Source organism: Otolemur garnettii, unplaced genomic scaffold (assembly GCF_000181295.1).
Source record: "Otolemur garnettii isolate 467f Iridium unplaced genomic scaffold, OtoGar3 scaffold00082, whole genome shotgun sequence".
In the NCBI taxonomy this organism is placed as follows: Eukaryota; Metazoa; Chordata; class Mammalia; order Primates; family Galagidae; genus Otolemur; species Otolemur garnettii.
The window spans coordinates 4,718,310-4,729,852 of NW_003852477.1; the positions used below are offsets into that span (position 1 = coordinate 4,718,310).

At 40.3% G+C, this 11,543-nt stretch overlaps 1 protein-coding gene across 6 annotated transcripts in view; it reads left to right on the top strand.

The window, feature by feature from the left end:
• The first annotated feature begins 697 nt into the window (after positions 1-697).
• SNRK (SNF related kinase) overlaps positions 698-11,543 on the top strand; it is a 57,492-nt gene continuing 46,646 nt past the window's right edge. For 2 of the 6 annotated variants that reach the window (XM_003794504.3, XM_023515902.1), the window contains exon 1: positions 698-859. The gene's annotated coding sequence lies outside the window, so the exon portion shown is untranslated. The other 4 variants (XM_023515898.1, XM_023515899.1, XM_023515901.1 and 1 more) reach the window with 4 other exon arrangements.

Consider the following 11,543-nt stretch of genomic DNA (forward strand, 5'->3'; position numbering starts at 1 on the left):
ACCCTCTCGGCCGCTAAGCTTCCTTCTTGAGCTAGCCCGCCTGACTGTCCAGCCATCACGCCACCGAACCATCCAGGGCTACCGGTAATGCCCCGGGGCGTTTGAATCCCTGACTCCAAGTGCTTTAAACACTCCCCAGGACAATTTATTTTTCCACGTTTTCCAGAGGACGCCTGGTCGGGCTGGTGTCTGCCAATGACCTTTAAAGTCAGCACCGCATTCAGATGTAGGGCTTTTCTTTTTTAGCTTAAATAGCAACAAAATCAACAGAATTCTTTCAATTTAGGTTTCAGAGAGAAGAAACTGTATACATATCATATTATATATATGTGTATATATGTATATTCATATCTCACTATATTTTTCCTCTCCTTGTTTAACCTGTGCGGGAGATGGGTGAACCTTAAAGGGTCAAGAGTGCGCGACTCCCTGCTCCCCACTCCCAAGACACAGTTCCTTCCCTCCGGTTTCCCCGGACAGCATGCGTTACTTTTCCCAGCCATTGTCCAGTGTTGCTGGTGCTTCTTCTTCCCTGGTGCCCCATGCTCCTCGGGCGCCTCGCCCGCTTCCTCCCGCTAGCTACAGCTCAGACTTGCTGGGGTCAGAACGCCGCCAGGATGCCCTCCAGCAGCACGCGCGCCAGCCCGCAGGTGCGCCCCGCCCCGCCCTTCCCGCGACCACGCCCCATAGCTGACGTCACAGTGACGCTCAGCCCGCGCAGGCGCAGCCCGGGCCACCCCCTCCCGCGGCCGGCCCCCTGCTTGGTATTATGATTAGCGCTGGGTGCGGGGTATCGGCGGCCGGGAGGGAGTTGTCGGCGCCGCGGCCGCTGCGGATGGTCGCCCGCCTACCGGCTGAGGTAGGAGCAAGCGTGGAGCGCAGCGGGGCGCGGCGACCGTGGGTGGGGGTTGGGGGTGCGGGGCTGGCCTCCGCAGCCCCGGTAGCCTCCGCCGTTGCCGGGCTGGGTGCCGGATTCGGGGCGCCCGCCGCAGGCGGAAAGTAAGGCACGCTCCGCTCTCCCCGCGCCGTCCGCAGCGCGCACGGCCCGGGAGGACGTGGGGCCCGAGCTGCGGCAGCCCCGACCCCGCGACACGGCCTGGCGGTGGGGCGGCGGTGGGGGCCAGGCGGGAGCCGTCACTGCGGCGGCCAGTCGCGGGCGCCCCGAGGCCCTGCCCTTGCGGCCGCGGCGGGATTGCGGCACCTTGGAAGGCGCCCGCATCCCCGCGCCCCGCCCCGGAGCGGGCCGAGTGCGGCGCCCGCGGGGCCCCGCGCCCAGGTCTTTCCGTAGGGCGTGTATTCTTCTCTGATTTTGTTTTCGTTTTTCGAACGAATATAGAGATCTGGCTGCAGCAAGGGGGTTCCACGGTCAAACTGCAGCTTTACAATAGAGAGGGGATATTGTTGTCTGTGGAGAGAGGGCAGCGGGGTAAGGAAGGAGGAGCAGTGCCATTTCCGAGGCAGAGCTAGAATTTTTTCGGACTGGGAAACCTGTGTTCTTTTCCGAAGTCATTGCCTGTTGATTTCTTTTTGGACCATTTTTCAAAAACCTTCCTGCCTTTTCCTTGGACTTGAGATCCGGGAAAGTGGCAGCCTTTTATCCTGGGGGTTCCTGGAGCTGTGCTGTTTCCAACAGTTGGATCGGATAAAATCCAGCAGCTTCATAGGGAGTTGCAGGTTTGTCGAGAATTGTAGCAGTGGGGTTCTTAAATCTATCAAGGTCTAAGGATATAGGACCTTTCAAACTGTCAAGTTACTTTTTTTCCCCTTCCATTTAATTGAGTGCATTCTGAAAGTCTTAGGAGTGGTAGTAAAGTTGATATAATGTGTTAAACGTTTTATCAGGTTTGAGGTGAGTGAAGCATGGCTTCCAAGTGTTGGGCATCCTGTTGAATCTCCACTAAATTCCTGTCAAACATGAAATACCTCAGTTTGGGTTTCTAGATTCCTTGTATGTGGTTGAAGCACTGTGTCCCAAAGCAGTCTTGAACTTATCAGAATATTTATCAGTGTACTTTAAAGCCTGGATTGTCAAGGCTTATGTAATGAATTTGTTAATTTATAATCTGGTTACATCGCTTTCCAGATTTATAAAATCATTCCCTTAAGGAAATCTGTCTTCAACGTCTGCTTAAATATTTCTCTTGGAATTGGATTCCTAAAGAAGAATGTACTGTACAAGTGGTGATGAAAGCATACTAATTAGACAAGTTTCTTTTTTTAAAGAACACCAAATACATGTTGATTCTTTTATCATCCGTGTAATTGTCCCAGTGGGGAAAATGAGTGACATTCCCATTTTACAGAACTTGAATTGAGAGAAATTACAGGACATTCCCAAGGTCATCTATTGAAGCATCGTAGAAAATCAAGTGCATGTTGCTAACTGTTTTTAGTAATCGCATCTTCAAGGCTTTTGGGCAGGAAACTTCGCCACCTTTTCTTTTTTAAATTTGTGTAATCCCATTTTAGTGTTCATTGTATGCATAAGAATTACTCCTGCCCTATTGATTTTTTATGACTGAGTAAATTTTTCTGTGTATTGCGGTTAAGATTCATTAGTGTAAACATATTAGAACTCAGAAATTACACTAATTTTTATTTATAATTTTCTAGAGCTGAAATATAGATTGAACCTTTATGGTTCAGATTTAGTCACATAATCCTAAAAGAAAGGCTTTAAATGTTCATATTAAATTGAAAGGCTTTCATGGTATTTTACTTATTACAGGAAATACAATCCATCTAAACTTCACTGTGGGTGCTTCCCTCATATAGAAAGTGAAACTAAGTAGAAAAATAGTTATTTTTGGAGATAGTGAACTATGGTTCTAAGTGCTAGTTATCAATAAGGCATGATTTCTTCCCTGCAGCAGCTTGTCTGAACCTGAGCTCATTACACTACCTAGGAAGAAAAGGGTACAAATGAACTTTACACATGTCCAAAATTTTAGGAATTAAAAACAGATGAAGAATTCTGAAAAGACGTAATTTAGCTGCATCCCAGATGCTTGTTTGACAACCAAAAGATAGAGTTTTTTAGCTGAGATTCTTTTGTAAGAAAATGGTCATTCAGAACTCATGTACCTCAGTGTGCATGTATGTGGAGGTAAATTCTTAGAGCAACTTAGATGGAAAAGTTGAGTAGATTCTAGCAGTTTTGAAGATAAACTTAACTTTTGATTATTTACTGATGGAACCTTTGTGTGCCTGGTTTTGGGGCCCTAGGACAGAGGGTAGCAGTAGAAAAGTGAATAAAAACCAGTTCTTGAGTTTGTAGCTTAGAAACTATTGAGGAACCAAGGTAAACAATATAACAATACAAAGAAATGAAGACTGTGGTGAGGCATAGGGAAAATCTGTAGAAGCACAGAGGGGAGTGCAAGAACAGACTGCCTTGGGAGGAGGTCTTGAAGGAGAGATGGAGCTCCTAGGCAGAGAGGAAGGGAAAAGCTCCAAGGGTTCAGGGAGGATGAGGAGACAAGGTCAAGTGGGGAGAGAAGAACTTAGATCCAAGTAGGTGAAAGGGAGTTAGGGAGGCAGGGACAATACTGCTTTTCTTTCTTTAAAGCATTTGAAAATGAAGTCAAGAAATGGGGGAATGGTTTGGGGGGATGGGGAGAAAGGTTTTTGGTTTTTTGGTTTGGGAAGAGCTAGTGTAAAATCCCTTAGGCTTAATGGCCTCTTAAGTGAGTGCTGGGCGTGTGTGGTCTGTTGTGGATAATCTAGAGCTATGTTTTCCCCACAGATGAGGATCATTTCCTCATCTGCTTTTCTGCACATCTGCTTTGGGTTGTGGCCCTCTGTTCCATAGGAAACCATTTCTGGCTGGTAGTAGGAGAGGAACCTGCCTAAAGAGAATTTCTGCTCTTTCCTCTCTGAACATGATTTCTCTGCTGTCACTTTCAGAGCCTCCTGAGAGTCTGCTTTGGCACCCCCAACATTTGGCCTCTGTTCAGGTAGGCTCTTCCATGACAAATCAGGCCTCTTTCCCTTTCCTTATGGTGTGATGCCCCCTAGTCTGCTGCCATGTGGCTGCTCAGCAGTTATTCAAACTCAGAGGGCATTATCTGTCCATTTGACATGATATTTGAAGTTCTGGAGTGTCTCCAGGCCCAAAGCAAGATTGGATCTGTCTGCATCTAAACACCGTACTCTCAACTGTGTATTTGCCTGGACCATTTACTGTGAGTTATGAAAAAATGCTCCAGAAGCATAGATTATACATTATAACTGTGGTCAAATCACACCCTCACCGGGCCTCAGTTTCTCAGTTGTTGACATGCAGGTGTCTTTCTTAAACCCCAAAGACTGCCAACTCCTTGAACACATAGACTACTTAATTGATCTCTCCATCCCAGACCAGAGTAATGCCTTGAGTCTATGTACTCAAGTTTCTTGATGAAGAAACTTTAAAAATCTAATCCTTCGTTTATTAATTTTGTCAGCCTATTAATAGAAACCATATCCATTTCAATACAACTGGATTGGACTTGGCTATTTTTTAATCGTAGTTTTAGAACTAGACGAAGCAATCTTCTACTCTATACTAATATATTGAATATGCCTGTCCCATATTCTCAGTGACCACTCTCCACTAGAGTCATTCTAGAGTTCTCTCGTTGCCTTACTCTCTGCATTGAGTTCTTGGATTCTACTAAATGTGTGTTTTCTTCTACATCTTTCTCACCACTGGGCATGTACTGACATACACATATCATTTATTATCTGGTGATATTTTCAGTAGTCTTCTGACCTGTCTCCCAGCGCCAGTCTTGCCTTTCCAGTCTGATCTTCATTCTGCTGCCAGAGTGATTTGTTAAATTGTCTCTGATTGCTGTTCTGCTCAGGATTCTTCTTTGGCTCCTTATGCCAGCTTTCATTTGTTCATTTAATAAATTGTGTATATTTGGGTTGATGCTATACTTGTTAGACTCTGGTATATAAAGCTGAATAAAATGGACATAGCTCTTACTTGGACTGAACTTCCTATTTAGTCTAGTGGGGGACACATTATTAACCACACAATCAAACATAATAATCATGTGACCCCATAATTGTGATAAAGGCCCTAGTGCCATGGTTCTCAACTTTCCTAATGCCACGGCTCTTTAATGCAGTTCCTGTGGGTTGCGACCCAAAGGTTGAGAACTGCTGCCCTCATGACAAAGGGCATAGTGCTGAGTCCAACCAACTGGTCTCCAAACACCAGGGAGCTGGTGTTTGCAGAGAGATGTGAAGGGGAGAGGGATAGACAGGAATGTGACCTTTGAACTGGACCCTAAAGCCTGGGTAAGGATTGGCTAGACCTGAGAAGCATAAACTGATTATTTGCATGGGGTATAAAGCCCTCTGGCCCTCACCTAGCTGTCTAATCTGTCCCTTATATTCTGCTTATGTTGTCCCAGTCATATTAAGCTCTTGCAAGTTGCTTTCCTCAAAAGTCTTTTCCCTGTAATCGCCAGTTTCATTTCTTAGGTCAAGCACACAAAAAGTAATTTCTCTGGGATGCCTTCTGTGAACTGCCCAAGGCAGATTTAAGGGAAAATACCTCTTTTTAGATGTCTGTTTCTATGAGACTAAAGAGCTTGAGGCGGGGACCTTCCTAGTATGTCCAGTAGAGGTGTTTGGAGACCATTTGGTTGGACCAGTTAAGGATGAGGGTACTGATAATAAAATAAAATGGGGAACTATGTACACAACCCCTCACAAATATTAGAATCTTCTAGGAGGGAGGCCAATTCTGAGAAGGTGGGGGAAAAAAATCCGTGGGTGATTGTGATCCCATTCTCACCTTGCTAGTGTGTATTATCCCATTTAGCTTTCATAGCAACTGCCCAAGGTGATGATTATCTTTGTTTTATGGATAAAGACTTACCTGTTTATGGAAGTTGAGTGACTTGTCAGGCTCTGGGTTCTGTGGCATTCTTTCCACTGTGCTGTCATGCTGCCCTGCATGTTTGCTTTATAATAAATGAATTTTGATCATTCCTAAAGTGCACCTCTATGATGAAGGCAATTAAAAGTTGATTGCATGGTTCTTTAGGACTGCTATCCTATCTCCTCTGATGTTCTCCTGCACGTATGTACACCTCTGAGGCTTTTACTTTGTCTCTTACTCCCTATCACATGGGAAGGGGGAATATTTGAATAAGTGTTGAAGTTGGCTTAATATTTAGCCAAGTTTGTTCTGTGTTAGAGGCATTATCTTTTAGATATTTTAATGTAAGTTTTATATGACTTACCTAGATAAAGTTCATTTTAGATTTAGGATATACTAACAAATATTCAGATTACTAATAATTCTTCTTGGACAGATTGTGAAGCTAGAGTGTACTATATTCATGGATCTTTTAAAAAAATAATCATAATAATGTACAGCCATTTTATTTAGCAGTAGACAAAATCAAAGTGGTATATTTTAAGGTAAAGTTTACCTTTCTGTTCTACCTCCTTTTCTACAGGCAAAACAGTTTATGCCTGGTACTAAAGAAATTTGCGGTGAGAATGTTCAGTCTGCAGTTTTGGGGCTTAGCTTGATTTTTGTCCTTTGCTTTTCTGTTTTATGAATTTTTGGTAATCCTCTTGTGAAGGAAAATGCTTTTTCAGAAACAAATGGAAAAATGTAACTTGCAAAGTACCTAAAAATTGCACTTTGGGAAAGGATAAAGCTCTTAAGAAGAAAAGAACCTGTCTAAATTTTCCCTGAATTGCCTGCTTGGTATTGACTGGGGAAGAGTAGTGCTATCACAAAATCATGTGCCAAGAATTGTGTAAAGTTATTTTCAAGATGCCCTTCCATTTTTAGATGACCAGTAATTACTTCAGTCTAATTTTTGAGTGGTTATTTGCAACTTCCTTTCTGAACTTAAAAAGCAGTTTTAAGCTTTTCAAAAAGTTTTTAATGTAATTATTTGTTAGTAAAGTTTATTAGGTAAGTCTTTGGTGGCCTAGGGAATTTTCTCCATTTGATTGATTGGAGCAGGTAACCTGCATAGCATATCAGAATTAGAGGAATGCCAAAAATGTCAAAATAGATTTAATGTGCTTTTGTTTTCCTAGGAGTAAGAAAAGTGTAGGTAGAAATATTGTATTGTTTTATTGTTTATAAGGCTCAGGGATCAGTGGGGCCTGGAATCCAACCTCATTAGCTCTTAACTAGGTATAGCACAAGTACCTTTTGGGCCCTGCTTTCTCCTGTGTGAAACGGGTATGATACCTCCACGGTACTATTATTCATGGTGAGGAATTAAATGATAAAAACAAATGTAAAAAGCACAGGGCACACACTCCCAGTGGTTGAACTCTTGTTTCCTTTTAGATCTGCATTCAAACAAAACTGGAATTCTAAGAGGCAATTGTGGCAGTAAAAGACATTTTTGAAATTAGAAATGAGACACAAATCAACTGTGGTTTTGCTGTAACTCATTTTTATATAAATGTATATATAAAATAAATAAATATAAATTTGTATTTTATAAATATAACCGGTTTATTTAGGTTAGTGACAGGTTTTTAGGAAAGTGGTATGTATACGGGTGGTTAATGAGAGAGAGCTAATAAGTCATAATAAAAAATAAGTGTTTTATGAAATTTTCAAGTAAACATAGGCTTTTAAAGGTGATTTAAATTCTCTAATAATCTTTCTGTGTTGCTTTCGTGTTAATACCTAAAGGATAGTCCTCTTCTGTTGAGGCCTCAGATCAACTCTTTGATAAGAAGCTTTTCCTGTACGTTTTTAACTCTTTAATGTCACTTTGATTGAACTCAAGTGTAATTTAAAGATAGATATGTAGTAAATGATTTAGGAGGGCATATTTTCCAGTAATTTTGAGAGGGTAAGTGTCCATTATGGTTGGTTAAAAGGTGAATCATTAGAATCTTCAGAATCAGCCTTTTTCTTAACCTTACTAAATTTGTCTCCTTCTGCTGAAATCATAACTGTATCTAATCTGGCATTCTTTACTAAACAGCCCAGCTGCAGGCACTCTGCTTTGCTGCTTCTGTTCATCCCACTACCCGCCCCCCATTGAAGGATAAGCCCCTGTCTGTGGGGTGCCAGGTCCTTGGTGATCTGACCTTTTCTCTTCCTTTGACATACCTCACCTAGGCTAACTGGTATAATTATTTATCTCTTTATATGTAGATCCGGTTTTCTTTAATCATTTGTAAGATTCTAAAGGACAAGGACTATGTTGTTTCCTATACAACAAGGGCTCAAATTATTTGATGTAGATGACTCTGTCCCTGTTCCTCAGCCTGAAACAGGTGCATATATTCTCCCTCAGAGGAAGCAAAATATCTCACTGAGTATATCTTATTTATTAGCATTAAATAGACATTAGATAGCATTAATATGTTAAACTACCATGGGTCCTCAAACTGTTTGAACAGGGGGCCAGTTCACTGTCCCTCAGACCATTGGAGGGCCAGACTGCGGACCCTGGGATGAGTTGACTGCTAAGCAGGACAGGCAGCGGTGGCGGCAAAAACACTCGGTGGGCCGGATAAATGTCCTCGGCGGGCCACAGTTTGAGGACGCCTGGACTATACTTTCAGGGAAATTGTTGTATTTCACAGATCTCTCTTAATGGAAAAGTAAGTTGAATAAATATGTATAAAAAGTCAAAATTTTAATAACTTGTAACTTTGTTGGAATATAAAAGCAGTGCATATTAGGTGTCTGTATTTTTAAAAGAAAAGCATAAGAGATAAAAATTCTGTAATTACTTACTAATTTAATATTTAATCTTACATATTCATACAAATTATATTCTATTAATTGGGATCATATGCTATGAAATTTGGTATATAATTTTTTTTAAACTTAACATTATGTTGTAAGAATTTCCCCTATGAGATTAAATAGCTTCAAAATACAGGTGCATAGTGTTAATGTTGGATTATATTATGATTTATTTGGCCATTTTCTTGTAGCTCTTGAGGTTATTTCTGATTTTTTTGCATATATAAATATCACAACAAACATTGTTGAATATAAATATTTATCCTCTTTTTTATCTCCTATTTTGAGATATAAATCTAGTATTGAGATTATTAAATGGAGGATATTAATTATTTTAAGGCCCTTGATACAGGTTGAGTATCCCTAAACTGAAATGGTTGGGACCAGAAGTATTTTGGATTTTTTTCTAATTTTGGAATATTTGCATATACTTAATGAGATATCTTGAGTAGGGGACCCGAGTGTAAACATGAAATTCATTTATATTTCATATATACTTTCTACACATATCCTGAAGACAATTTTAGACAGTATTTTTAGTAATTTTATGTGTATTACAAGGTTCTGACTGCATTTTGATTGAGACTGTCACATGAGGTCAGGTGTGGAATTTTCTACTTCTGGTGTATCAGCACTCAGAAAGTTTTAGGTTTTAGAGTGTTTTGGATTTCAGAATTTCAAATTAGGAGGAGGGTCAGTCTGTACTTCTAGTGATAGATTGTTTTTCAGAAAGGTGAGTTGCAGTCACATCAATGTAAGAATCCCCGAATGATTGTGTCTTTTTAAGTCAGAGTCAGTGAAATATTAGGTGCCAGCCAGTATTTTGGTTTATGAATTAGTTTTTTTTTCTGTTTCAGCTTTCTTATTTGATCATTTTTTAATGACAATTTTCATCACAATATCAGCAGGGGAAAAAAAGATGATAGGAATTAAAATGAGTTTTGACAGTACTAATAAAAGCTTTGGAAGAGAAGAGATTTAGATTATTAAGTATTTTATCTCTCTGTAACATTGAACTTACTCTTTTGCGGGCAGCAGTGAGTAATTGTGGGTTGGCTTTATTTTGGAGTAATGTCTACATACTGGGTTTTGTTTAAGTCATTCTTTATTATTTGAGCACTGTATGCCAAAGCTATTGCCATGCTAATTTTTAAGTCTGATTTACTCTTAGGTACAAATGGTACACATTTAGCATTTTCCATTGCTTTAACGAGAGGCAGAATCTGTTTTAAGAATTTGAATTTATTATCTACAATGCGGGTGCAAGTTTTGTGGCTTGGATGTTAACTCCTTTAAACGGAAAGTACTCATCTACATCAGTTCATGATTTGCCCAGCTTCTGAATACATTCAGATTTTTTTGGTACATCCTGGACTATGGCTTGTTTTACTTAGAGGAAATAAAGATACTTAAACTAGCACTTCCAAAATTCTACATCCAGCTTACTGCCTTGAGAGACCAGAGTAGGCGTCTCAGCATATTTCTAGTCCTATCAGTGGCCATGAGTCCATTAAAATTGACAAAAATGCAGAACATACTTCAGTAGGCATTTACTTTCCCTTGGAAAAAGCTTGCTTAGAGATTTGGGGGTACAGTTTTACCTGTTAGGACATATCTAGTAATAAATGACTTTAACTTTTCAATTTGTACTCCCATCTTGGTTCCTTCCAGTGATGGAATATAGTCTGATACTGCTAATACATGATAGCCACATAGTAACAATGTTCATCCAGTCCAGTGAAAAACTCTAAATTCTTCCATACCTTAGTACCTTTTGACCTGTCTGTGGTTTCTTCATCTTTGTTGTATGGCTTATATTGATAACTCCTGGAAGGAGGCGTGTTGTTCTAAATAAGTGGAATATTGTTAACTTTGGATAAACAAAACAGCAGTAGTGACTCCATGACAGGGTTGTATTTATTTTGCTTGAACTGGTGGTTATTGATATTCCTGGTCTACTGTCTTTCAGCCTATACCCTTTTGTTGTAGGAATCTTTAAAATTTTTACAGTAAGATCAGGTTGGTAATAACATTGAGGGAGTATCCTCCAAGTTAGTTGGCTTTTCTATACATGTACACGTTAGTTTTGATATTCCCATGGGTAAGGATTACAATTTTCAATAGTTGGTATTTATGAAAGACATCAGATAATTTCCATGTGTAAGAGTTTTAAGTCCAATTTTATAGTAGTTTGTAAAAACTCAGCTTTTAATTGTCTATATCAGTTGGAGAGCATTGGCTTAGATTCTTTTAAAAAAGGTTTTAGTATGTTTGGGAGGTTTTTGTATATTGGCATATTGGTGGTCTGGTTTTGGGAGAAATTTATAATATTCCCATCAAGATATTTACTTCATATGTGGAGACTGTAGGTGTAGTATCTTTTTTGTACACAGCCCTTTTTACTTAACTCCTCTACTTTCTCCTTTCTTGGGATTGGTCTAGAGTGGTATCCAGGCAGAGGATCCACCTTTGTTCAGCATACTGTTTTGTCCTTACCTCTCCTATGGAGAGGTGTGAGTAGGAGACATTTGATACATAGACCAGACTGCAATGGTGATCATGTTGATGAAAAGCTAAAAGTGAGTTTCAACAAGAATAACAGGGTGAATTCCAAATCGATAGTAGGTTTAACAGAAGCTGATTCTACAACTGTTTTCAGCAGCTTGAAAAACGTGTGTAGGGCCACCCACACTTCCTTCCTCTTCTCCAGCCACGCCCACATGCTTCAGTTTCTCCTGCTCTCTGTAGCTGGGAGGACATCAGTGTATTCTTGCACACAAACAAATGCTTATTTATCAAA